Source organism: Quercus robur, chromosome 4, assembly GCF_932294415.1.
Source record: "Quercus robur chromosome 4, dhQueRobu3.1, whole genome shotgun sequence".
Classification (NCBI taxonomy): Eukaryota; Viridiplantae; Streptophyta; class Magnoliopsida; order Fagales; family Fagaceae; genus Quercus; species Quercus robur.
The window spans coordinates 69,246,368-69,274,338 of record NC_065537.1 but is presented as its reverse complement, the minus strand read 5'-3'; the positions used below and the strand labels follow the sequence as shown (position 1 = coordinate 69,274,338).

At 32.1% G+C, this 27,971-nt stretch overlaps 1 protein-coding gene across 10 annotated transcripts in view; it reads right to left on the bottom strand.

Moving 5' to 3' along the window:
• The window catches only part of LOC126724202 (putative disease resistance protein RGA4), a 213,346-nt gene that overhangs the window by 79,761 nt on the left and 105,614 nt on the right, over window positions 1–27,971 (bottom strand). For 5 of the 10 annotated variants that reach the window (XR_007654796.1, XR_007654786.1, XR_007654789.1 and 2 more), the window contains 7 exons: window positions 25,920–27,815; window positions 25,528–25,772; window positions 25,218–25,342; window positions 25,007–25,101; window positions 23,934–23,996; window positions 23,767–23,842; window positions 23,155–23,590 (listed from right to left, as the gene is read on the bottom strand). The exons of 3 other annotated variants lie outside the window; for them this stretch is intronic. The gene's annotated coding sequence lies outside the window, so the exon portion shown is untranslated. Of the gene's footprint in view, window positions 1–23,154; window positions 23,591–23,766; window positions 23,843–23,933; window positions 23,997–25,006; window positions 25,102–25,217; window positions 25,343–25,527; window positions 25,773–25,919; window positions 27,821–27,971 lie in introns of those variants that run through there. 2 more of the 10 variants (XR_007654797.1, XR_007654790.1) reach the window with 1 other exon arrangement.

The window sequence follows — 27,971 nt, the reverse complement described above, 5'->3', positions numbered from 1 at the left end:
CCGCATCAATTTGGGATTAAACTTTAGAATTCCTCTGCCTAGAGAATGATTTGGGCATGGAGTCGGTGATGTGGAAGTTTACTTGTCTCCAAGCGTGAGAGGTGCAGCATAACCCAGATGATGAAATAGATTTACACAAATTCTCTCTCATCTTCCACTTCACAAGTACCAATTCTATTAATTTCACTTGCTCTTGGATAAATTCTTTCACTTCTTATACGTGTGGCAGTGTCCTGAAGCTTAAATACTAAATGAAAAAAAAAAAAAAAAAAAAAAAAAAAAAAAAAAAAAAAAAAACCAATAAAGATTTATTGAATATTCCCAAAATTTACACACGCACAAAAAAAAAAAAAAAAATCATACAAAGAGGAACAATTTTATATCTACAAAACTATTCCATTAAGTTAAATTCTACCGAAAAAAGAAAACTGTATAAATTATAAAAAAGAAATACATTTTTGTTTCAACGTGGATTTCTAATTCTCCTCATGATTTGCTCCGTTTGGGGCACAAAGAGTAGGAAGAATTGATCTTATACTCTGTTGTTGTTGGTCAAGAATTTCTTTGCTGTTGAGACATGATTGTAGCACACATAGATTTTTACACAAACTACCAAAAAAACAGAGGACTAGAAACCAAACATATCAAATTGTACGTCTTAAAGAAAATAGCAAGTATTTGCTACGCCAAAGGGTGATGAGTCTTGATTTTTTTTTTTAAAAAAAAAATTCATGAAACACATTCACGAATTACAATTTTAAAAGAAAAAGAAAAGGGTGATGAGTCTTGATTTTTTAGTCACACCTTATCAAAGGGCAGGTTAGTTTTAGAAATTTTACCTCTAATAAGGAGGGTAATTTTGGAAATTTACTCCTAACCATAGGGCATGTTAGTACATAATATTTTTAACATTAATTCAATAAAGTTAGTCAAACGAATGTGAAGTGGGGAAAATGTTTTTTCCTAAAAGTTTGGGTAGAGTGTTATTTCATCAAACCTTAAGGGATGATAATTTAGTTACCCAATATAAAAAATAAAAGGAAAAAGAACCTAGTCTATTCTCTCCTCTCTCTAAGAAATTATTATAATCGCTCAGCAATTTTAGAAAGAGTCCGAATTTGGTAAGGAAGGGGTATAAAACTCATATTTTACACCATCCAATAATAGATTGCCACATCAACATTTTACTTAAAATTCATTTCATTCTACCACAACTAATAATATCTTGATAAACTCTCAATTTGGTTGGATTTATATATGGGTATTAGAATTGATTGGATGTTTTTAAATATGTGATAAGATGATGTGACATGTTGAGATTAGAGGGGTAAAAACATGAGTTTTACACTATATCCTTACATAATTTAATCTCTTTTAGAAATACTCTCACACAAAACTCAGAGTAAGTTGTCATCCGAAAGACGTAGAGAAACAGAAGTCTTTCAAGTAAAATATTGTTAAAAATAAACTATCAAAGTTTTGTTACTAGTTTTTATTAATTTAGGGGTTTTAAATAATTTAATGATGAAATATCAAGTTACGGTTTTATATAAGCTGATTTGTTTTTGTTTTTTTTTATTTTATTTTATGTGAAATACCTTGATGTGCATATCTTGAAAATGGGGTAGGCTAATATAATCCTTGGTTGATGAAAACTAAAGTCATTTAAAATGTAGCAACAATTGAGTTGCAGACACCACTTTTTTTTTTTTTTTTTTTGGTGAAATAGTTACAACATGTTTACAAAACCTCACAATTTGAACTCTTTATCTCCTAAATCTTGAAGTACTATTATTAAGAATAAAAAAAATAAAAAAAAAAAAAAAAAAACTCTAAGTACTTTGTACATGGGAAAATATCAATTAAACTACAAGATACCTATTAGACACAGTAATTCCTGATTTATTGTAATCGGGCCTTGCGTGAACATACACTTTTTCCAATTTCAACTCTATTGAAATAATATTTTGTTTGATAGTCAACTATGTTGATACTTACACCACATGCATTCAAAACTGAAATAAAACACAGGTGGAAATCGGGATTAGTTGCTCAATCAACACTAAATTTTCTTTCGAAAAGATAATCTATTGGGACTAGTTGCTAACAATGCGCTGCCTTGTCCTCCAAACAATTTTTGTTTTAAAATTAGGCATGACATTTTCTTCTTAATAGGTAATTAAAAAGCTGAAATAAACATTAAAGAAAAAAAAAATCAAGCTTGTCCATTCTCTCCATTTTTTTTAGCCGCCCAACAATTATAGAAATATTCTCCCACGATACTCGGAGGAAAGTTGTCCTCCTGCACTGACTCACAAACAAATCAATCTAAGGGCAATTACATCAGTTGATGTAAAATTGTGCAAAATGGAAAAAAGGTGCTCATTTTACACAATATGAGCCAAAAAAACACTCACATTAGTGGGTGTAAACTTGTGTATAAATGCAAGTTGTTACAGTACCCGTGCAGATATGCACGGGTACTGTAGCATGTGCATATAATTTTTTATCAATTTTTTCTCTCTCCTCTCTGTACTTGACTCTCAGCTCCCTCTCTCTCTCTCTCTCAGGCGCACAACTCTCTTTTTCTTCCTCTCATCGATCTTTCTTCCTCTCATCAATCTTTCTCTCATCAATCTTTCTTCCTCTAGCTTCCGTCGATCGCCACCACCGCTGATCGCTCTTTCTTCCTTTGTTTCTCGTTGTTTTCGGGTTGAATGGGCTTGATCAGTGGGTTTCAAGTTGAATGGGGTTGAATGTCTCTCCCCATTGCCATTGCCACCGCTTGCCTTTGGAGGCGTCAATCTTGTTTCTCGTTCTCACCATCGCCACCAGAGGTGTCGATGTAAACCATCGATCTTGTTTCTCGTTCTCGCCATTGCCACCGGAGGCGTTGATCTTGTTGCTCAAGGCGAGATGTCGATCTTGATAAGTGGGTTTTGATCCATTTTGCTGGGTTTGTTTTTCTGGTTTTCTACCAGTGGATTGTGTGGATTTCGGTGTGATACCGGTGTGGATTGTGGGTGTGAGTCGGTGGCTGTGTGGGTAAAAAAATGAACATTTCATTTGAATAAATGTGTATAATAGACAAACTGATATGGGTGTTTTGTAAAAATAAGTGTGTAAAATAGAAAAAGTAGGTTTTAGATGTGTAAGATGGAAAAATTTATGCACAAGCTGATGTAATTGCTCTAACAATGCGCTGCCTTTGTCAAATAAATAATGTTCTTTTAAAATTACGCATGTCGTATCATGTTCTTAACTAGTACATTAAAGAAACTCTATAACTGAATCAAACATTAAAAATTAAAAATAAGCTTGGCCATCTCTACGTTCTCTCCACTTTTTTCTTTTTTCTTTTTTTAATAAAAAAAAAAATTGAAGGTAATACGTAGAGTTGGATGAATCAACTTTAGTGTTTGATGTAAGAAGATTCTTACTCATTATGGATCTTGTCATTTGCAATCTTGTCTTTCGATTGAGAATGTAGAAGCTTAATTTGATGTTATAAATGCGACACCCAATTCTAGTCAAGCATTGGTTGGCAAGTAAAGAATAAAACTTGTACTTTAAGTCTGTTAACATTGATTAACTATATGGTTAATTTAGGGTTTAGCCTCCTATAAGTACTTACGTTGGGTCTATTGTAATGTATAACTCAATATAGTGAACATGTTTTTGTCCAGAGCTTTTATCGGTGGACGTAGATCATTAGGCCAAACCATTTAAAATCAAAAAAATAATTTTCTATTAAGTTTTTAGATACTTGTCTATTATGCTTTTGCTTATTTCTGATAGCTTATTTATATATAGTGTATATTAATTAAAAGATATGATTTTTTATAATTTTTATGATATATGTGTTATTAAAAAAAAAAAAAAAAGAAGCCAAAAGCTAGTTTTTCATTAGAATCGTTAAAGAGAACAAAAATTAAAATGTACCAAAGGCATAGGAAGGCCAGAGAATAAGTGGCAGCCAATCTGGATAAAGGTGAACCCCCCGGACTTTAGGCTTAGACAAATAAATTGATATATGCCCCCCCAGAAAAGCGCCATCGAGAAATTTATCCTTAGAGCTAGTTTATTTAAAAAAAAAAAAAAAAAAAAAAAAAAAAAAAAAAAAAAAAAAAAAAAAACCTAAAACAAAAGGAAAATACCAAAAAAATGAATTTTAAAGCAAATCCCAAAACACACAAGAGCATCCACAGCAGTGGAGCTAAAAATTTAGCCTTTTACCTCCACCAAAAGTTACTTTATCTATTTTACCTACATACATGCTGCAACAATAGATTTATTTTATCTTTTAACACAATAATATAATATAAACATTACAATAAAATAATATATCCATTACAATAAAATAATATATCCACTACAATAAACAACAATCACAACCACCTTCAACCGCCACCGCCATTGCCGATGCCGCCGCCGCCACCGCCGACAACTCTTTTTCCACCACCGTCGCCGCCACCACCGCCACTGACGACTCTTTTTCCACCACCGCCGCCGCCGCATGATAGCAAATAATCCTCTAGTGTTAACAAGTGATTTTTTTTAACCCCAAATTATACTCGTACATTTTTTTTTACTAAAACAATTTTTCAATTATCATGATAGCCTATTATCGTCTCAATTGTCCAGAAGCAACCTTGGAACAATGTGAACTATGAAATGAAGGAACTTTATAAGAAAACATATAAAATAGAATACATATTATAGCAAGAACAATGTAGTCCAAGATTTGCTCACATATATAACTCAAACCAAATTAAATAAAACTCACACACTCGCATAAGTTCCTATGACTCATACTTCTCAACATACAAAAAAGAAAGTTCCTACGACTCGCCTTGCGATTGCCATAAATGTTCAATAAGGTCCGACTGGAGTTGAAAATGAATTTCTCGATCTCTAATGCATCCATGCCTCTCAATGTATGACAAAAATTCATCACTTTGTTCACGTAACATTTGCAGAGGAGGATTATCCACTCCATCATTTTGTTCATAATCCAAATCTACCACTTCATTATCATCCCGCTCATCTTCAACAATCATATTATGGAGAATTATGCACGCTTTCATGATCTTTTTGAGTGTTTCAAGATGAAAAAATCGTGCAGGTTCACGGACAATTGTGAAACATGCTTGAAGCACTCCAAATGCATGCTCAACATCCTTCCTATACGCCTCTTGGGCTGCTGTAAATAATTTATACTTCTATCCTTGTGGAGCTGGGATTGTTTTCACAAATGTTGCCCACTTTGTATATATACCATCAGCAAGGTAATATCCCATAGTGTAGTCATGACCATTAATTGAGTAATATATTGTAGGAGCACGTCCTTCAGCAAGTTCATTAAATACATGAGATCACTTTAACACATTAATATCATTATTTGACCCAGATAACCCAAATAATGCATGTCATATCCAAAGATCATATGATTCTACTGCCCCCAAAATAATAGTAGGCTCATGAATATGACCACAATATTGACCTTTCCATGCAGATGGACAATTTTTCCACTTCTAATGCATGCAATCAATTGAACCTAACATACCTGGAAAACCTCGACGTTCGCCGTGAGCTAACAGTCTAGCAATGTCTTCATTGTTTGGCTTTCTCAAGTATTCTTCAGAGAAAACATCAATTACCGCAGTAACAAATTTTTTCAAACTTTCTAATGCAGTAGTTTCTCCAATCCGCACATATTCATCTATCAAATCACCTGATACTCCATATGCAAGCATTCTAAGTGCAGCAGTTATCTTTTGTAATGAAGATAAACCAAGTTTGTTGGCACTATTTCTTTTTTGGACAAAATAAGAGTCATGAGCTTCAACTTGAGATTGAATACGAAGAAAAAGAGAACGCTTCATCTGAAATCTCCTACGAAATAAAGTGGGTGGATATATTGGTGTGGGAGCAAAATAATCAAGAAAAAGCCTCTCATGGCCTACCAAATGATTATGTTGGATAGAACGACGACGATGCTTAGGTTGTGATGCTTTCATAACAAGTTCTTCGATTATCTCATCTTCATCTGAGTCATCAAGAAGGAACTTGCGAAACAAAAAGTGATTCATGGATGCAACCTTCAAGACAATTGGAAATCAATTATTACTATAGATGCAAGATTAAAATTAAGTGACATAAACCACAACAAAATGAATATAACTAATTCACACACAAATCACAACACAAACACATACATCTAAAAAAAAAAAAAAAACTTGGAAATACTATGAATGCTCATTGTTCATAGATTTATTCTAAGACCTGTCATCTCAAAACCAAGCATATGATACTAGGAATGTTCAATGAATAGAAATAATTGGATCACACACACTCATAGTAGCTGTAATAGCAAGATATATAATAACAAAATATATAATAGGCACTCATAGTGGTTGTAATATTCATAGTTGATCAAATAATAGTTTCATTAGATCAAAAAATTATATCAATGCCTATCACAAGATCAAATGGAACTTAACAAAAGATAATAAAAAAATTGCACTTCAAAGTCTTTGCTAGATTGCACTTCAAGTCACAACACAAATACATACGTATAGTTTAAGATAATTCATCAAGTGACATAAGCCACTACAGAATACATAAGCCACTACAAAATACATAAAAGTCTAAACTACATCCAAAATACAATTAAACCCATTAATTATGTGATCTTCGTTTTGCCATGATTTCCTCTTAGAGTTGTTCATAAAAAGCTTTTTGTGTTCTGGTTAAGCCACTTGTATCTATCATCATGATTCTCTCTTCCTCTAACCTTTCTTCCCGCTCACATTTTTTCTTCTCAATCATCATTCTTTCCTTCTCAATCTTAAGTTTTTCTTCCCTACTTTCCTTTTCAATCGCAAGTTTTTCCCTCTCAAAAGACATTTTTTCCTCTTCCAACCGAGTTACATCCTCAATCAATTTCAATTTTTTGTTCAAATATTCCCCTACATCTTTTCCAGTGGCTTTGTTCTTTCGGATGGCCTTTTCAGCCTTAATAGGTCTCTCAAAATTAGAAGTATCACCAAGTCCAGACCCACAATCCCCTTCACTAATAGATATTGCCTCTGAAGTTGGAGGCACGGATGATCTCGATCTAGCATTGTTAGGATCGGCAAACTTTGGTTGGTCCTTTAACATGAGCCAACAATGGTCAAGAAGAAAGGGTTTCTTGTGCTCCTCTAAATACAAAGCCTTCGTATTGATAATCTAAAAAAAATTAAAACAAATATAACATGATTAATATCTTCAAACTATTGGTGAATGGACATTTTAACACTATTGTAATATAATTTATACCTTATTTTCTTTGGTTATACCACTTTGATGAAGTGCATTAATTTGAGCCATACACCCAGCAAACTTATTTGTCTTTTCACTAATCGTACCCCAACGACTTAGTAAGGAGATAACAGTACGTGTGGTACCGGATGTATTGTACTGCATAAAATATTCCCAAACTTTTTGACGAAAAGTATTTTGTGTTTGTTCATTACTGTTTATGGCATCAACACTAGTATTAAGTCATGCTGCCACTAAGAGTTTATCTTCCTCTACAGTAAAGTGAGAGCCCCGTTTTCCTTTTGTAGAAGAGGCATTTTCAACTTATGGTGGTGGAGGTGGAGAATCAGAAACTGACACAGGAGTATTTTGAGACGTTCCCAAAAATTGTGAGTCAATTTCTATATCCCCGCTCATGATACCCGTGATAAATGTTAGGTCTCTACGTAACTCTATGTCCCTACGTGACTCCATAAAATTAGAAAATATATATATAAACTTCCCTGCACACAGAAAATTTCCAAACTAACATTTATATCAACACAACAAATTACAGAGATAAATTACACAACAAACTTACATTTATATTACATTTATAGACAAATTACAAATTACAAAGACCACACAACAAATTACAGTGACCCAATACATTCATGTGGTTTTGTGCAATACAACAATTTACAGAGACCACCCAAACGTAACTCTGGTTTTGTGCAACACAACAAATTACAATGACAACAAAACATATAAACTTTCCTGTACAAATTACAGAGACCACAGAATCCAGACAACAAATCCTTGCAAACAGAAAATTCCCAATACAGAGACCACAGAATCCACACAACAAATTCCTGCAAACAGAAAATTCCCAAAACATTCCTCCATTCAAATGTTATACCCAGCAAAAACAGCAAAAAAAATAACACCATTTGCCCAAATCAACATAGCAACAACATCATTTTTCACCACAAAATAACACCACAAAATCACACTAAACCCAGAAAAATTAAGCCATGAAAAAATTCACTACAAAAGAAAAGAGAGAGCACTGACCTGAAGTGGATCGGTTGGGACGACGACGGCGACGGCGTGGGCTGGGCTGGGACGGCGACAGCGTGGAGAGCTTGATGAGTGAGATGAGAGCTTGATGAGTGAGAGAGATGAGAGCTTACGAACGGACGACGTGGGCAGGGCTAGGTTGGGACGGCGTGGGCTGCGCTGGGAGGGCAACGGACAGTGTGGGCTGGGGCTGGGACGGCGACGGTGATGAGTGCTTGATGGAGTGAGAGATATGAGTGAGGGAGATGAGAGCTTGCGACGGCGTGGGCTGGGATGGGCTGGGACGACGACGGTGATGAGTGCTTGATGGAGTGAAAGAGATGAGTAAGGGAGATAGCTTGCGACGGCGTGGGCTGGGCTGGGCTGGGACGGCGACGGACGACGTGGGCTGGGGCTAGGACGGTGACGGTGATGAGTGCTTGATGGAGTGAGAGAGATGAGTGAGGGAGATGAGTGAGGGAAATGAGTGTTTGTCTATTTGATGATTGAGGGAGATGAGTGATCTGAGTGCACGGTGAAGAAATGAAATAAAAGAATGAAAAAAATAAGATTAGTTTTATTGTTTTATTCGGTAGTGGGATTAAATTTTTTTTTAGATGAGTGCTACAGTGCACATTTATAGATAGATGTGCACTGTAGCAAATAAGCTAAATTTTATACATTTGGCTCCACTGCTGCAAGCCCTTTTTGCTATATTGGTGGAGCTAAAATAGCATTATAGCTTTTTAGCTCCACTGTTGCAAATGCTTTAACAGCAATCCACCTAACAAAAGTGGACGGAAGGACTAAATTGAAACAAACAAAAGCTAAATAGATAAAATAAATAAAATAAAGGATTGGCTAATTAAAAACCAAAATACTATAATTTATAATTTATGATTTAGCCCAAAATTAAATAGGCCGACTTGATATGGGTCTCTATCTTTTGAATTGTAGGAGGTGTACGTGTAAGGCATGTTCTCGTGGCATGTCCTTGTGAGCAAAGCCCTTAATGGGGCTGGCTCTTTTCTTTCTTGCATAGGTCATCTTGTTAAAGACGCTTTGTCTATTACGAGTTCTTTACGAACATGCTTTCTCTCATGCTATGAGGTAGGGTAATGTTGTTGTTCATGCTTTAGTCTAGAAAGCGAGAAAATCTCCAACTTTATCAGTCTGGATATTCCACCAGACATTTCCAGTTTTGTACTTGCTGATTTTCCAATTATTCGAATAATAATGCTCAGTCTTTTCTCTTAAAAAAAAAAAAAAAAAAGTTTCAATTATTCTCTTAGATTCAATTATTCAAGTTGTCACCAGAAAGTTGTAGAAACATGTCTATCAAGTAAAATATTGTTAAAAATAAACTATCAATGTTTTGTTACTAGTTTTTATTAATTTAGGGGTTTTAAATAATTTAATGATGAAATATCAAGTTACGATTTTCTATTAAGTTGATTTGTTTTTTTTTTTAAATGTGAAATACCTTGATGTGCATGTCTTGAAAATGGGGTAGGCTAATATAATCCTTGGTTGAAGAAAACTAAAGTCATATAAATTGTAGCAACCAACTTTCCCCCTAATCCATAAATCCACAAGTACTTTGTTAATTGGAATGTACTAATTTAGCTACAAGCTCTTGGTAAATACCATGATTCCTGGTTTATTCATTCTATTGTAATCAGACATTGCGTGAACATGCATGGTTTCCGGTTTCCACTCTGTTGACATAATATTTTGTTGGAGCAAGAGTCAACTCTGTTGATGAATACATTCTTTCAAAAATGAAATAAAATAAAAAATATTCATATGCATATGCAGGGATTGTGGAAATGGGGACTTGCTGCCCAATCAACTTTACATTTTCTGCTTTCTCCACAAAAAAAAAAAAAAAAAAAAACTTTATATTTTCTTTAGACAAGATAATCGGGACTAGTTGCTAACAATGTGCTGCCCTGTCTTCTAAACAATGTTTGTTTTAAAATTACGCATGACATTTTCTTCTTAATTGGTAATTAAAAAGCTGAAATAAACAATAAAAAAAAAGCATCAAGTTTGTCCATTCCCTCCATTTTTTATAGCCGCCCAATAATTTTAGAAATATTCTCCCACGATACTCGGAGAAAAGTTGTCCTCCTTCACTGACTCACAAACAACAACAACAAAAAATAAAAATAAAAATAAAAAATAAAAATAAAAAATAAAAAATAAATAAAAGTCTTTAAAGTAAAATATTTTATCACTAAATTATTAAAGTTATGTTACTAGTCTTTAATAATTTGGGGGTTATAAACAATTTAATTAAAAAAATAATATGTTATAATTTTCTATAAGGTAATTAGTTTATATTGGTGTAGAATACCACCATCGTCATTCATCGCCTACGTTTGATATGACATGAGTGAATTGGAAATGGATTTGTCGGTTTTATTAATTGTTCAAAGTATTAAACAAGTTTCAATGTTGCTTTAAACATACGATATTAATCAAAACTGTTTCCGATTAGAGAGTCTAGAAAAACTGGATCTCAAACAAAAATAGTTCAAATTGATATGATTTTATTTCAAGTTCAATTTAAATGTGAAATGAATCTATTATGTGTTTTATGGTTATTTTTTGTGGCAAAGTAATGAATGGAAAGAAATAATGCTGAAATTTTAGGTTTGATATAATGAGAAATTAAGAAGGATAACTTGTGGTAGGAGGGGATTCAAAAAAGCTTATAAATCAAACAGTAAATTATATTTGATGGACACAAAATTTGACATCATATTGAGAGCAAAAAATATGTGCAACCCAATGATTTGATTTTCAAAATTTATAGCAATATTAATTTTTTTAGTGGGAGTTGTAGTCAAACTTTGTCTTTTTATAATATTATAGTTAATTTGTTAGTATTATTTTGTTAATTAAAAGTATTAAACAATGACTTTATTTGTTGAGTATGTGTGCATTATATATGTGTACATCAAAACAACCTTCAATATAATTTTAAACATACTGAATATCAATCAAAACAGTTTCCAATTAGAGTCTAGAAAAACTACTGGATATCAAAATAAAAGAGTTCAAATTAAATGGATATGGTTATTTCAAGTTCAATTTAAATGAGAACTGAATCTTCTCAATGTTCTATGGTTTATTTTTTGTGACTAAGTATCTGTTTGGATCCAACTTAATTCACGGCTGCATTTTCTTCTCCTACGTTTTCTTTTTTTTTTTTTTTTTTTTAACCGCTTATGTTGACTTTTCTCCCATAAACAGTGCATGGATATACTGTTTATGGACTCACAAACTTCACTTTTCAACAACTTTTTCATTAAAAATGGGTCCCACGATATTATTTACACATTTAAAAATTATTTTGCTACAGTGTTTTCAGTTTTCCATTTTCAATTTTAACAAAATAAATTCTATCCAAACGGACCCTAAGTAATGAATGGAAAGAAATAATGCTGAACCCATGTCCACTTAGCTGATACTCACAATTAATACATTCTTAAAAAATAAATAAATAAAGATATTCAAATACATATGGAGGAAAGATGGGTAGTTGCTCAATCAACGTTGCATTTTCTTTGGACAAGATAATCGGGGCAAGTTGACATGCCCACAAATCAAGCTAACAATGCGCTGCCGTGTCAACTGGCTGTCTTTGTCAACAAACTTTTAAAATTACGCATGTCATATCATGTTCTTTCTTAAATTCATTATATATATATATATATATCATGTTCTCCACTTTGCTTTTAAAAAATAATAAAAAAATTAATTTAATATATAGAGTTTGATGAATCAACTTTAGTGTTTGAGGTAAAATTCTTGCTCATTATGAATCTTGTCCTTTGCTTGAGAATGTAGAAGCTTCAGTGTTAGTTTGGATCGCCTGAAAACGTTTTTCTGTGTGTTTGCGTTTTAAACAGTGGATTCCGTGCACTGTTTACGAGACTTATAAGTACGAAATTCAGTAAAATTTTCATTAAAAATGAATCTCACGGTACTATTTACACATTTAAAAATTATTTTGTTACAATATTTTCAGTTTTCAACAATAAACAGTATCTAAACAGACCCAATTTGATGTTATAAATAGGTGAAGATACATTATTAGTCCCTAAAGTTTCAAATGAGTGCTATTAGTCCCTGAAGTTTAAAAAATAGCCTTTATTGGTCCTTCCATCAACTTCTGTTAAATTTTATTGCTTATGCGTCTATCAAAATAGTGATGTGTTTTTTTTTATGACGTGGCAACGATTTTTATTATGATATATGTGTTATTAAAAAAAAAAAAAAAAGGCAAAAGCTAGTTTTTCATTAGAATCGTTAAAGAGAACAAAAATTAAAATGTACCAAAGGCATAGGAAGGCCAGAGAAGTAAGCGGCAGCTAGTCTGGATAAAGGTGAACCCCCAGGACCTTAGGCTTAGACAAATAAATTGATATATGCCCCCCAGAAAAGCGCCATCGAGAAATTTATCCTTAGAGCTAGTTTATTTTAAAATAATAAAAAAACATAAAACAAAAGGAAAATACCAAAAAAAGAATTTTAAAGCAAATCACAAAACACACTCTCAAGTCTTAACAGCAATCCACCTAACAAAAGTGGACGGAAGGACTAAATTGAAACAAACAAAAGCTAAATGAATAAAATAAATAAAATAAAGGATTGGCTAATTAAAAACCAAAATACTATAATTTATAATTTATGATTTAGCCAAAAATTTAATAGGCCGACTTGATATGGGTCTCTATCTTTTGAATTGTAAGAGGTGTACGTGTAAGGCATGTTCTCGTGGCATGTCCTTGCGATCAAAGCCCTTAATGGGGCTGGCTCTTTTCTTTCTTGTATTGGTCATGTTGTTGAAGACGCTGTATCTATTACAAGTTCTTTACGAATTTATGCTTTTTCTCATGCTAGGAGATAGAGTAATAATGTTGTTGTCCATGCTTTAGCCTAGAAAGCGAGGTTTTCTTCAACTTTATTAGTCTGGATATTCCACCAGACATTTCTAGTTTTGTACTTGCTGATTTTCCAATTATTCGAATAAAAGTGCTCGGTCTTTTATCTTAAAAAAAAAAAAAAAAAGTTTCAATTATTCAAGTCAATTATTCTCTTAGATTCAATTATTCAAGTTTCAAAGTGCTAACTTTAAGGGATTCCTTACACGAAGCTCGGAGTAAGTTGTCACCAGAAAGGGATTCCTTAAGGTGGGTAGTTGCTCAATCAACGTTACATTTTCTTTAGATAAGATAATCGGGGCTAGTTGACATGCCCACAAATCAAGCTAACAATGCGCTGCCGTGTCAACTAGCTGCCTTTGTCAACAAACTTTTAAAATTACGCATGTCATATCATGTTCTTTCTTAAATTCATTAAAAAAAATATCATGTTCTTTCCACTTTGTTTTAAAAAAAAATATTAATATAGAGAGTTGGATGAATCAGCTTTAGTGTTTGAGGTAAAATTCTTACTCATTATGAATCTTGTCTTTTGCTTGAGAATGTAGAAGCTTAATTTGATGTTATAAATACCACACCCAATTCTAGTCAATCCTTGGGTCGCAAGTAAAGAATAATACTTGTACCTTAAGCCTGTTAACATTGATTTAATATATGGTTAAGGCTACTATAAATACCCACATTGGGTTAATTGTAATATATAACTCATAGTAAAGATGTAATTGTCAAGAGGTTTCATTCGTGGGCTAAGATCATTAGGCCAAACTACTTAAATTTGAAAAAAAAATAATTTTCTAATAAGTTTTGGATACTTGTGTGTTTGACTTTTGCTTATTTTCGATGACTTATTTACATTGTGTTTATTGAAAGATATGATTTTTGGTAATTTTTATAATAAATGTGTTTAAAAAAAAAAAAAAAAAAAGAAGAAGAAGAAGCAAAAAACTAGTTTTTTTTTTAAAAAAAAAATTATTATTAGGATTCATCAAAGAAAACAAAAATTAAAATGTACCAAAGGCATGGGAAGGCCAGAGAATTAAGTAAGTGGTAAGTAGCAACTAAGAGCACTAGTAGTAGTGAAACTAAATAGCTATATTGCTATTTTAGCTTCACCAAAAATACAAAAATGACTCTACAATAATGGAAGTTAGCTAAAAATTTTAGCTTTATAGCATACTACAGCTTGAAGCTAAAAAAATAAAAAAATAAACTTCTCTCTCTCTCTCTCTGTGGCTTCTCTTCTTTCTCCTTTCTTCCTCCTTAATTTTTTTTTTTTTTTTTTATCTAGCTCGCCGGCCAGCTCCCTCATCCCTCAGCTCATTAGCCAGCTCTCTTATCGCCGATCTGTTCCGTCAACCCAGCTCGCCTACCCACCCCAAGCCCCATCGCCGATCTCCCTTATTTCTTCCTTTTTCCTTCTCATTTTTTTCCTCTCTCCCTCCACGCCACCGACCCATCTAGGTTCTAGGTTTTTCTTTCTCTTCGATTTGTCTTCGTTGCATTTGCTCAGAACAACATCTCGTTTTTATCTCGGTTTGTATTTGTTGCATTTGCTCAAAACAACGCTGCTGACCCATCCTAAGCCCATTGCCGACCCACCCCAAGCCCCATCGCCAATCTCCCCAAGCCCCATCGCCGATGTGTATTGTGTTGATTTTTGATTTTGTTTGTGATCGGTGATTTTTGATTTTGTTTGTGATTGGTGATTTTGTTTGGTCTAGGTTGAGGAAAAAGATTAAGGAATTGGGTTGGTGGTTTTTTCTTTCCTGCTGTGGACTGGTGGTGGTGGAGGATGTTTGTGCAGTGCTGGTGTTTTTTTTTTTTTTTTTGGCTGGGATGTTTTTATTATTATTTTAATTAGTTATTTGTATTATTTTAATCAAATAACTAAAAATATAGCTCCATTGCCGTCGGGTATAAAGAGGTAAAATAGATAAAGTGATTTTTGAAGGTACTAAATAGCTATATTTTTTGCTCCATTGCTGTGAATGCTCTAATTTGGATAAAGGTGAACCCAAGGACCTTGGGCTTAAATAAATAAATGATATATATATATATATATATATGCCCCCAGAACAAAGCCATCAATAAATTTATCCTTCGAGCTTTTTATTTTTTATTTTTTTATTTTTGGTTAAGCTAAAAATTAGAATATTTGTATAAAAAAGGCTAAGACAAAAGGAAAAAAAAAAAAAAAATTTAAAGCAAATCTCAAACACAATCTTAACAGCAATCCACATAGCGAAAGTGGACGGAAGGATTATGTTAAAAAAAAAAAAAAAAAAGATTAAAATAAATAAAAATAAATAAAACAAAGGTGTTAGATAATTATGTATATGATTAGATAATTTTAAAAACAAACAAAAGCTAAATGACTAAAAGAAAGAAAAAAATAAAACAAAGGTGTTAGATAATTATGTATATGATTAGATAATTTTAAAAATAAGTTGGAAAAAAAGCACATATATTATCGAGTCTCACTTTCAAACTTGTAATAGACTCTCATTTAGAACAAAGGTGTTAGCAATTTAATTTTTTTTTTTTTTTTTTGGATACATAATTTTAATGTATTTATATATGTTGCATTATAAAAGCATGTTGTGTATAACACATCACAAACATAGCATATAAAACCCAACTTTATTATTAAACAAAAAAAAATTACATAATTAAAATAGTTTTAAGTAAATAAGAAAAATGTTTGAAACTAGAGATCTAGAGCTCTATCTCCATCTATATCAAAACGCTATAAAATAGATAAATAAAAAAGCAAACTACTTTTATTTTTATTTAATAAAAAAAAAAAAAAAAAAAACTAGTAATAGGATTTTAATCAAAACTGTAATTTTAAAGTTATTAAGCTTTGATAACTGATATAGAGAGTTTCACCTAAAAGGCTAAAACATTATTATGTTAGTAATTTTCTTATATTTAAAAAGCGTGCTATATAGAAAAGCACGTTATAGAAATAAGACTTTTCCTGCAAGGTCGAACAAAGCTTCTTCTGCCATTTTTTTCTTTTTCTTTCACAAATGTGGGTTTGTTGAGGAGTGAAAATGATAAAAGGTAGTTGTTGTTATGTCCAGCTTGGAACCGCCACATCAATATTTATATTGTAGACCACTTTCCTTGTAACTGTTAATGGTGACTACTAGCACCAAGGATGGAATATAAATTTAGAATTTCCGTTTACACATGTGGGTGTGCATTTTTCTTTTTTCTTGCTTCTGCAATTACTAATTTATGCCACTATTTAAGACGTTATGGTTCTTCAAATTATTAGTTTGTTATTATTATATAATTTTATTGTATTGTTCAAAGTATTTTTTTTTTCAATGACTCAACCCAAATAGGAGTATAGGATAACCCCCATACAAATACAGCACCACCAGGTCAGCTAAATACAACATTGATTTCTTCTTTTCTTTTCTTTTTTTGCTGAATACAACATTGACTTTATATATTGATTAGGTACGCTTTAATATGTGTATATATAATTATATAGTATTAAAACAAGTTTCAATATAATTTTAAACGTACTTAATCAAAACTGCTTCCAATTAGAGTCTAGAAAAGCTGGATATCAAATAAAAATGGTTCAAATTAAGGTTGCATTTGGGAAGTTGGATTTGAATTTGGATTTGGGTTTTAAATTACTAGATTTGAAATCAAGGGATTTCAAATCTATTGATTTTAGGAATTATTTTAAATCCAAGCATTTTAGAGGTTTAAAATCCTTAGTGGATTTGTCAAATCCAAATTCTTGACCTTTTTTAAACTTCCCAAACAAGTTATTTAGATTTTAATCACTCAAATCCAAATTCAAATGTCCAAATCATGTCATCCAAACGCACCATAAATAGATATGATTTTATTTCAAGTTCAATTTAAATGTGAACCGAATTTATTCTACATTCAGCAAAAAAAGAATCTATTCTATGTTCTATGGTTTATTTCTTGTGGCTAAGTAATGAATGGAAAGAAATAATGCTGAAATTTTAAGTTTGATAATGAGAAAGAAGGATAACTTTTGGTAGGAGGGTATTCAAAAGGGTAAAAGCAAACCTGTTGTGTAGGTTAAAGCAAATCCTGTGCACAATGTATTACTTGGTTGATGAAAACTAAAATCATATACAATGAACAAACATTGTGTGAACATACACTGTTTCCACTCTATTGACATAATATTTTGTTACGAAGTCAACTCTGTCGATACTCACATGCATTCAAAATTAAAATAAATGATATTCACATTCATATGCAATGCAGGGAAGGTGGGAATCGGGACTAGTTGCTCAATCAACATCACATTTTGTTTAGACAAGATAATTGGGACTAGTTGCCATGCCCACAGCCCACAGAGCCAGCTAACAATGCGCTGCTTTGCCCACTAAACAATGTTTGTTAAAAATTACAAATGCTATATTCTTCTTAAGTTCATTAAAGAAATGAAATGAAAGAGCCTTAAAAAAAAATAAATAAATAAAAGGAAAAAGAATCTTGCCAATTCTCTCCTTTCTTTCCATTTTTATTTTTTATAGCCGCCCAGCAATTTCATGGAACAAGTTGTCCTCCGCATGCGCACACACACACCCACCAAAAAGATGTGGAATAAGGAACGTCTTTCAAGATTCAAGTTAAATATTGTTACTGGTTTATATATATATATATATTAATTTAGGTGTTTTAGATAATTTAATGGAGAAATATCAAGTTACAATTTTGTATTAGGTTATTTGTTTTTTTATTAATGCGAAATACCTTGATGGACATGTGTCTGTCCTGAAAATAGGTTAGCCAGTTGTATTTTATTTATGGATTTAGTAAATTAGAAATACAAAAATATTTAAGCTAAATTACAAAGTACATTGATCTGTTTTCAATTTTGTTCTGAAAGTTTGGTCCATCTCAAATTACGAGGAAAAGTGCAATTCAGTTGAAAAAATTGTCACATATATAGGTCCAATGCAAGAAAAATAATAGTTCAGTAAAATCAAATAAATTTTCCTTTCAATGTGATGTAGAAGGTGTTTGGTTTTCTAAAATTGTTCTCATCAAAATTCTGCTTATTCTTTTTTCTTCAAACATAAAAATGAATTATAAAAACAACAAAGAGATAAAAGAATGATGCACCAAATTCAGGATGAGAACACAAAAAAGAACCCCGAAAAATTAAACCTAGTAAATCAAATTTGAAAATTTTTCTAAAAACAACCAGAGGTACAGTTCAGTTATCTTTTTTTTTTTTTTCCTTTCTTATTTTCTCTCTCTTCTATTGGGGATGTTTGGGCGGCAAAATCACACAGACTGAATTACCCAATGGGGATCTGACACGTCATGAATTTTACCGCCAAAATTATCTCCGTTACGGAGAGAAATGGTGACCAACGGAAGACCTCTTGTATTTTTTAGGGTTTGGGCTTGAAGTTGAAGAAGGCCTGGTGAGTGTGCTGAAATAGAGCAGGCCCACTCCACTATTGTGTGTAAAGCAGTGGGGCCCAATGGGTTTGGTAACTTTGGTGTCATTTTGTTCTTGCTGTGAACGCAACTGCTATTTGAGGAATTTTTTTTTAAAGTAACTTCAACTTGATATGATTATTAATTATAAAATAGATAATTAAAAAATTAATGATATTTTCAAATTTATCTTGACTAGAGTATTATTATTGAGTTACGCGTTCTAAGAGAAATCAAGGTTCAAATTTTCCCTCACCTATTGTTATGACTATAAAATTATAATAATAATAATAATAAAAAGGTAAATTATATACTTTAAAATTTAAATCATACATGAAGAATTTGAGTTAAATTCTATTTTATTTTTACATAAGATAATAATGGACATAGCTATTAAAACTTCTTCCAATGATGCCAAATGCATATACACCCACTAACACTACATTCTCTATTTTAAATTTTATCTTTTCAACAAAATATTTTGAATATTAGTGCCTAACTAATAAATTCAATTACAAAACTTTTTCACAATTTGTTGAAGTGGTGGATTGTAAATAATGGAAATAAAATTGGTACTTGCAATCTACAACTTCAATAAACTGTAGAAAGAGTTGAGGAAAAAGTTGTATCCATCGCAAAGTTGGAATCTACACATTTATATGATTTAGATTTGATTTCAATCACTTTTTTAAAAAAGATAAATAATATTCTTCATGCTGATGACTTATAAGTCAAATGCTACACACACACACACACACACACACACACACACATATATATATATATATATATATATGTTTCGTACATAGAATAAACTCTGATGGTTAATTACATAAAAAAAAATTCATGAGTTTCCTTCATTATTTATTACTTATTATGTTTTCTCAATAACAAACTGTTTATATTTTCCAGCAATTCTATGGAGCAAGTTGTCTCACACATGCTTACCCCAGAAAGATGTAGAATAAGAGAGATCTTTCAAGATTGAAGTTAAATATTGTTACTGGTTTTTATTAATTTAGGTGTTTTAGATAATAATGTCCCCCCCCCCCCCCCCCCGGGGCGGCGGCCCCCCCTTCTTTCAATTAAAACTTGTGCATGTTTATTCTTTTTTCAACCTTTGTTTTCATCTTATCGGTTTGGAATCTCTCTAAAAATAGTGATAAAATAGAAAATATTTTATTTTCCTTTTTAAATGTGACATAAAATAAAATAGTCTATTAGTTATGATATAAATTAAAAAATACCTATAGAAAATTAATTAAAAGAAAAACAGAAATAAATAGAAAACACTTCAAATTAGAAGAGGGGTGTTCCTGCTGCCTGATGCCTTTAATTAATGCCTTTTATAGGTAATTATGGTCCAATACCTTGTGTGGTTCTTTTGCCTGTCGCCTTTAATGTTACAATGGAGCAATTGGAAACTTAAATGGGAAACTTCCTCTTCTTAAATTTTTCATTTTTGCATTTAGGAAATTGAAACTTAAGTATGCCCCCACAGAGCTTACCATTGCCCTTAACAAAAGCTGCGCTCCTATTCATAAACACTCCATCTGTTGGTACTTCACTCTAATTTTTTTATATCGGTTTTACATAGGCCATAAGTCATCTTCCTTGGGTAGGATAAGAAAGAAAATGGCGGACTAGAACCAAGTCATCAGTTGCCACATTATTGAGACTTAAGAAATTTTTTTTTTTGCTTTTGTGTGAGTGTGTATTGTCATTAATAGGGCTTTCGTGAAAAGGGATTTTGTTAAAAACTATGCCAAAAATACAAAGTAGGCATAAAATGTAATAATTTAAGCAAGTATCAATAAATAAATAAACTTCATTGTAGATGGTTGTAGATATTTGATGAAGAGCCTCATTTGAAGTGATTGACATCATTCATTATAGAAATTCAACCTTTGTGTTAATGTCTTGGCAAAACTTGGCTACCCCGGCAGGAAAATTACGACTTTTGTATTCACTCTTGGGAGTTTTTGAACAATAGATTGTATCTTTAAGTCATATACATGTTCTAAGAATCAATCTTAGTTACATAGATAAACAGTGATTGGAGGAGTTTTTATTATTCATTTGTTGATTTTGTAGATTGTTTAAGTTTTCAATTATAATCATATTTTTTTTTTTTTTTTTTGGTTTCCCACAGTATTTCCTCAAGTCTTTCAATTAGAGACTAATCACTGTTCGTGTCGGGTGGGCCCACAAAGGAGTAAAGCACTAGCCTAGGAATTCTTTTCAAAGTGCAGGTAGCAGGACTCGAACTAGGGAGCACACCTAGTTGAGCCCAGTACAAGCACTTTGAGACCAAGAGCCCAACCAACTTGGCCAACCCTCTGGATTATAATCATAATTTTATATGAATGGGATTAGCTACCTTTGACATTTATTTTTATTCGTAAGTGTTGTAATAAGTCATGATGATTTAAATGGAAGATCTTTCTTCTTCTTCTTTTTTTTTTATTTATTTTTTTATTTTTGCAATCAAAGAAAGTAGCACATGATTTGCACATGCCACCACTACCAGTGAGTAAAAAAGAGTCTTATGACTACACTCAAATATATATCCTTTCCATCCCTCTTTTGTATGCAACTTTAAAATGGTATTTTTTTTTTTTTTTTACCCAAAATAAAAACTTAAAAATGATATGATTATTAATTATAAAATTAAATATTGAAAAGAAAAAGATCTTTTCAAAATATCATATACAAGACAACTAACAGTTGTCAATGATACTATGCTCGTCTTTGTAAGAGGAATCAAAGTTAGAATTCCCCCTCCCTTTATTGTTGTAGCTATCAATTTATATATTTAAAAAAATTATATACTTTAATTTTAATTATTAAGTGACGAATTTGACTGAATAAGATAATATTGGACATAGATATTAGGGACTTCTTCCTATAATGCCAAATACATGCCCATTAACATCATATTCTCTGTATTAAATTTTATCATTTTTTTTGTACTTGATATCATTTTGTTTTCGACTATTTAATAACAATTTCTTTCATACAACAAAGGGTTTGAGAATTGAGACCACTAAAACCTACTTTCTTTGTAATAGTATAGATCTAGTATCATTTTGACATTTTCATCTAATTATTTTGGATTTTAGTGTTTTTTTTTTTTTTTGATAGGTTGGATTTTAGTGTTTAATATAATATGAATCTTTTTATTTTTTTTTTTAAATTTAATATGAATCGAATTAAATCTAACTAATAAGTTTAGTAACACAACTTTTTCCACAACTCAATGAAGTGACACAATGTGAGTGGTGAAAACAAAAGTAATACTAGTAACGAGTCCATGTAAAAATAATTATCCACCAATCACAACCTTCTACTTCAACAAGTTGTAGAAAAAATTGTGTCCATGGCAAAATTGGAATCTATAAATCTACATGGATTTAGATTTGGTTTCAAATACTTTCTTTTTTAGATATAATAACATGTCCACGAATAAAATTAACATCATGTCCGATTTTTTCTTTTTTATCAGAATATGGTCGATGCTCGATTTAAGTAGCACCTTCAAATTACTCATCTGCTTCAATCTTCAATGTGAGTTTTTTTCTCACTATTACGTGATTTCCTGCTTTTCAAATTATCAAAACTGCTCATCAGTGCTTTTCTACTTCAATGTGATGTTCAAATGAGCTTTTCCTTACAATCAATGTAATCTCAGCTTTACATGGGGATGCGTATCATCATCATGGCCAATACACATACATGCACAAATTACCCAATCGAGATTTGATACGTCATGAAGCTTTGAAGCTTAGGTTTTCTTTTACTTTTTGGCTCTCTCATTTACCGCCAAAATTTCCACAGTTAAAGAGAGAATGTGTATGGTTGAAGCCTACCGTTATGATCACGGTGACTAACGAAAAGAGCCTTTGTTTGATGAACTTAAGATTGAGAATAGCCTGGGACCTGGGTGACTGAAAAACAGGCCCAACCCACTTTGAGTGGGCTTGGAAAGAGTGGTGATTTGCTGAGACCAACTATACTAATTTGCTGTGAATTTCTCAGTTGTTTAAGTAAACAAGTGTTATTCTCGCTTTCTATCACATTTTATTTGCAACTTTAACATGGTAGGAATTTTTCTAAGGAAATATAAGGTTCTTTTTCAAATATTATATAAAATTTAAGTTATGAGTGATCCTCAAAAAAAAAAAAAATAAATAAATAAAAGAAGGAAAAGGTTATGATTTAAGGGTAATCCATGAGTTTTAATTAGCTCAACAGTTCAAATCTATTATCATCGTTATCATTGAAAGATCATCATAGATTTTTTTTTTTTTTTTTTGAAGACAGATCATCATAGATTCAAATAAGTTTCTAGATATGTAGAATTTCTTACCAAAGTTTTCATCCCCATAAGAAAAATAAATAAATAAAACCTCCAAACATTAATTGGTATACATACAAGTACAAAGAGCTCCCAAGTTATAATTGCAAGAGGAACCCAATAAGTTGATCCACCAAAACCTCACACAAAATTGGCCACCCAAATTAAAAATTTTGAAGTGAAATACATATACTTGACCGTCTACTTGGCAATATTAATCAACAAGTTGAGAATTGCAATTTCAGCATTCCGGTTGGACTAACTAGATCTACTCAATTGTCCTCATTTCTCTAACAAAACAGTTGAAGGTGACTAATACTTCTCCAAAGGGACTAATATGACCATTCCACATCATTATGTGATCTTAAACATATTCATTGTGATAGCTAGATTCAAGACTTTGTTTGCTTAGTGCTGTATAGTCACCGTTTGACAACCCTTCAATGGGGAACTACACGGCTGTATAATGGCTGACATCCTAAGGAACAATAAGAAAGGAGATAGAGAAATATGTTAGTCTTCACATATCTACTACACATATGGTTATGTGTGAAAGCAACTTTTCACCCCAGAATGTGAGACAAGATACTTTTAAAAATCTAATAAGTATCTCAGATACTTAAAAATTAAAAAAAAAGGAATGTAGAAATTTACCACAAACAAACATGTAGGCTGAAGTTTCACAAATTAGGGGTTATGAGACAGGTTGCATTCTTAGAGTAACTTTCATCTGTAGAGGAAACAATAGCTAAAATATCAAGTTATGTATTGACCAATTTCCATATACTTTTATCATTTTTCTAAAAAATCTTACAGCTTACCTCTATTTGCCTCTATATTTAACCCAAAACAATGGCTCACCTTAAGAAATTAAGGCAAATATGCTGCAAAACAAGGACAGAAGCTATTACCATCTTAACAACAAAACATAATGCAGCAGTCATCAACAAGGAAGAAAAGAAATAAATCAATAAGAAAAGCATGAGATAATCTATGGCTATGCTGACCAGAATAATAGCAGTTAAACAGAACCATTCTAATAAGTGAACAACTCCAGTAAACATATATGCAGAGGATAAAACTCTTGCTTAAGACAAAATAATGGAAAGTTCATGAGTAAGGTCAGGAGTGAGAAGGGAAAAGAAGTGAACTATTAAACACAATCATATAACAAAGGGAGTAGTAGAGTAGATAGAGAGGAAAGTAAAAGGACGAAATTGCATTATGGTGTTTTCCCTCTTCTCAATAGATATTGTAGTTAAGCAGAAATACACATTTCAGCATTGCACTTATGAATTTTTTTTTCCTGCCTTCTTCAAGGAAGTGTGAAACATAACTACTTGAATCTGAAAATAAATATTAAAAAAGAGAAAATTTTGCACTAAAGACAAAGTACCTGTGATTTAAAAATACTGCAAGCCTAGCTAGCGGTAGCAAGAAGAACTTTACCAGAATAATTATCATGGATTATATCAAGATTTAAAATGTGTAAAATTTGTGAATATCAAGGTCTAGGGCCAAAAAAAAAAATGTAAAAAAAAAAAATGCGAAAACTGTACACAAAGTTGACCTTCAGTCAAGCAATTAAAACCATTTATGAGACAATGGACAACCTACCCTTCAGAAATTTTGAAGGCATTCACTCATACTTCAAGTGGTAAGAATCTAAAATCTAGGAAGGGCATAACATCCTGACTAAATACAGGGAAAAATTCATATGACCCTAGAACATAAGAATTATGAAAAACAAAACCCCCACCAGCAGGGGGCAGGGGAGGGAAGTTCAGCTCTTCCAGAGTTCTGTTTCTTACAGTTGAATTTAATTTCAATTGTTGTGAGGAATATGAAAGTACCATACCAGCTTTTATTTTAACCCAAATGTGTGTTCACATACCTTCTGAAAACTTGCTTGTAAAGAGCATATGGGTCGACAAAGCTCTAGTTGCCATATCTTCCATGACAAACAACTTCACCAAGCGGCTTTATCACCTATGAGGTAGATCCCAAGATTGTCCAATAAGAACAAAAATTAATAGGAAAATTTAGGTAAGAAAACAAGGAATTTCATCTAAATGGAAGTCATCGAGGGACATAATCTTTCTCACCCTAATTCTAGTCCCTTATGAAAAATGCTCCCTTTCCCTTTTCTCTAGAATACACATATATGGATCATCTTCACACTTCACACCTTCTTCAAATACGACACAGTGACCTCCATCCACCCTAGCACCTGCACAAAAGGGAATCCATTGCATGTGTATAAAAGTTTCACGTTAATGTAAGTGTTTGTGACTCTCATATACGCAATTGCCCATGGCTTGGAATATTGTACCATCCTAATCAACCTTAAGAAGAATTGAAAGACAACTTCAAGGATGAGCAAAATGATGCTAATGTAGAGATAACAGCACTTACCAAAGAGGTCCTTTGTTGTGGAAGTCTCAAAAGCCATCAACAAAGCAAGCATGAATTTGCCCTACACTTGAAATTGACAACCGAAAAACAAATATATAACTTTTAAGACTTTTGCAGATTGTGTTCCACACTCATTCTTTTAAATGTAAGATTAAATGGGATTAGTCACCTACTTGTACACAACAATGAGCTCCAGACAGCACAAAAAGAGAAAACAACAAAATTAAGAATTCACCTGTTAAAAACTATAAAAAAATTAAGAATTCACCTGTTAAAAAAATATTATTGTTACAAAAATAATTTTGCAAGAAAAGTTTTGAGAAGACAAAACTGTTTATTACAAAAATTATCATAAATATGAAACTAAATTAAGAAAGTGAGACGCCTATTACTCAATCTATTGAAAGTTGATGCTTGATTTTTGTAGAACCATCTTTGAAAATCCTTTTGGTTTCAATGCCACCCCCCTCTGTTTATATACAAAAACAAATAATTTAGAAATTCAATAAAATAGTGCTCTTGAAAGAGAACAACTTAAAGAGAGCACAACTGATCAAGATGTGGTTCAATAAATATATGAGGTAGAGGTCGAAGGATTTAAGAACCTATGCAGCTAATGGGGTGAGATCCTTCTGGACCTGGTTAGAATATTTGGGGCAACAGCAATCTTTTGATCCATTATTTGAGAAAGAAAAATGGGCAAAGTATTCATCACACATTTTAGAAATACAAAATTTCCAAATGATTTGTGCTAAATAATTAAATTTCCACATGATTGTTTCTGTTCTTGATCTTTCTTGCCAATTGAATGAAGCATAAAGTTAAATTATCCCTAGAATTTTGCGACTTTAAACTCTAAAGCATACTGGTGCTTTTGATGCACACTAAGCTATAGAAAAAAAAATTGAGAAAAAAAAAAAAAAAGGAGTTATTCTGTGAAATCTTCTCAAGGACTACATACAAGGTGAAAATTAGTGACCGTTTTCCAGTAAAATATTAAGGATAGCTAACATGGATAATAGCTCCATGCCAATTCCCTGAGCATTTTATTCAGGATTCACCCCCTTGAACAATTGTAACTCAAGGTCAAGAAGTGCCAGGCATCATTTGGTCTATATATTGCATAATAAGGAAACGAAATGCAAACACCTGTCAACTAAGTATGAGCTACAATTCTGTAGAAAAGAAGAAAATAAAAGGACATGGAGATATCAGATGCAGAATAAAAGTACAATAGAAGAGAGTGCAATCTAGTCATGAAATGGAATATATATCACTGCCTTGGTAAAGGATTTTAGTATGCATATGATGAATAGTATCAATACTTGAGCCCTATAGTTTAGTATCGCAATTCATTCTACAAATGAAATCACGTAGTTAGAATTTCGTTACAAATATTTTTTTAAAAAGGCCTTTAAAGAGATAAATAAAGAGAGGGGAAAAAAAGGAACAAAATTACATTTGATAATTTGTGAAGGGTGCGGCTTAATTAGTATACTACAGAATCATATGTATATTTCTTCAGCAAAAAGATGTTAATCTCATGGCACTAGTGCCCTTCCTTTGAATTGATTAATTATTTAGTGGTCCTTAATTTTAGCATTCAGATCACAAAAAAGGTTGACATACAGAACTAGTCTAAACTGCGTAACTGCACACACGGTATGGATCTCTAAATATTCAAACAGCAACATCTTTAAAAAAAAAGTATATAAAAAAATTAGAAACAACTTCCGCTCATTTTTGTAATAAAACGCATGTCTTTAGTATCATAAAAGAGTATACTTCAGGGCAAGTCCTACTAGTAGGGCTGTATCAAGCTACCTCTCCCTTGGTGAGATTAGTACTAGATAATAACCCTAAAATATTTAAAAACCCCAAAAACATATAGAACCGGCCAATTAAACCATTAATTTATCAAATGTGTGGCAATGTATTTAATTCACCATTCTAAATGATCTACAAGAAAATTTTTCATATTGATTCCTATATAATGTTTTGGTTATTGGCACAAAAATGATAAGTTAAGAATAGTTCAAAGGCTAGAATTACTCCTTACCTCTGCATTGCTTTGCAGTGAATTACTCCATCTTTGGGATATTTAATCAAACTGCTTCTCTTACCAATCATGTCTCAACCATCCTCACTCGTTCTACCTCTCAATGGCTTATAAGTTCCACGTCCACTATCCCCCCTACTAGTGTGGGGGCCCTGCATGTTGGTCTCCTCTTCTTTGCATTGATTAATGAAAAGAACATGCGCAATGTTGCCCAATATTCAAACAGAGTCTGAACTACAAAAATTAAAAGAACCAAGGGGGCTTTAGGAGGTAGACAAGTAGACAAAACACCAACCTCAAAGAAAATGAAAAGTTCCTAAGTTTGGATGCTGCTTTGAGCATTAATAACCCACCATAGAACAATACATAAGGAAGTAAAAAAAAC